Below are 1,664 nucleotides of genomic sequence, written 5' to 3'. Positions count from 1 at the left end.
ATCAACTTTCTTTCCTATCCTTCCATTCTTTTCTATTCTTCTATAGTTTAAACAGCTTTCAGCCTTCAAATCTTACTGTCAGGAAGTTACAGGCTTGTGCCAGTAATCCCAGGTGTATTTACAAGCAATGTTCCCAAGAAGCCTTTCATGGAGGCAGTGGAGAGAAGAGGGGGAAAAAAAGGGCAGAGAAAGACACAAGAGAGAACTTCAGAACACAGTTTCTGTGAACTTTGATTAATGCCTAGGGGTTGAACCCAAGTCATTGTTTGCACAAAGCTTTATCAGTTAACTGAGCAAACTTCATGCAATTTCACACAGTAAAATACTTTACAGTGTCCGTATGCAATATCATTTCTGTTTCCTTCTTTATGCATATGACACCAGCCTTCTGGAGGGCCTACAACTGGATAATAGATTTTAGTGAAATGCAAGGTGTTAGACTTACAATTTTACAAAACGATTGTCACCGTCTTTCATCTACCATGCACTCACCTTCAGATGGTGTCATATGGATAAGGGAGACAGCTCCCCTCAGGTGTGCAAAATACAGTCTCAAATTGTCCCCTGTTGTTGTACATCCACTTATGTCTCTCTCCAGTTCACTTGCTGCCAATTTCACCTACTGAATTCAGTCGGGTGACTAATGGCAAGGACACTTAGTACTTCCTCTTCCCAAAGGCTGTTATATTTTGGTGTGCATGGTGGTCAGAGTCCATTTAACTGACAAATCCACTTTTAAGTCTTTCTCTCCCAGTGGGATAATTTTCTAGGTCAATTTCTCATTGCACGTGACGCTGTCACCTTGGCTTTGACAACAAAGTTTATTAGACTTTCCACAGTGCATGCACAATAGGCATTAAAGCATTTGGCTCATCCTTCCTCGTCAGCATACTTCACTAAAAGCAGCATCTTTCTCATACATCAGGCTACTTCAGCTAGTTTTGCGAGGGAAAAGAGCATTGCCGAATTTAACTAATAGTATTTCGGACCACATGGCTCAAGATCCCAATTTTCTTTGGCTCAGTTCTCATTATTATGGATTGTTTTGGCAACTAGAGTTAAGAACACAACATACATTTGTAAGAAAGAAGTCCAACAAGAGTACCAAATTCCCAGGGAGGGAAGGGAAAGGAGAACTTTTTAACACACTTTTTAAAAATTAACCAGAGATCAGATGGGGGAAGATATCCAAACCCCCAAACCCAAGACCATCATCTTCACTTCAACTGATAAGAAATTATCCTGATTATCTCAATTTCTGGTACGTTTGGCACTGTTTACCAGCCTCCTCTTTTAGAGTTCTCTTGCTACTCCTCCTATCTTTTTTTGAATGAAACATACACTAATGTAAAAATTCTGTCATTTACTAAAGCTACGATCTCACTACAGGTAAGGCCATTATGGGTGGCTTTTGCCATACGGTTATGGCTACAAGGTGTGAAAATATAGTCTGCAGAAGAACAGCCTGGCACTCCTACTGCAAAACTGGGCAGGATCATTCAGCAAACTTTCTCTCTCTCTTTTTTTTTTTTTTAACTTCAGTTCTGGTGGAGGTAACATGCCATATGAGCTGAAACAATGATCTACTTCAGGTCCTAATTTTGCTCCCTTCATTCTGTGCTTGAAAAGGAAACACATGAATGACCTCCACAGTCATTAAAAAA

This window comes from Rissa tridactyla, chromosome 16 (genome assembly GCF_028500815.1).
Source record: "Rissa tridactyla isolate bRisTri1 chromosome 16, bRisTri1.patW.cur.20221130, whole genome shotgun sequence".
Lineage (NCBI taxonomy): Eukaryota > Metazoa > Chordata > Aves > Charadriiformes > Laridae > Rissa > Rissa tridactyla.
Note: the sequence above shows the minus strand (reverse complement) of the source record.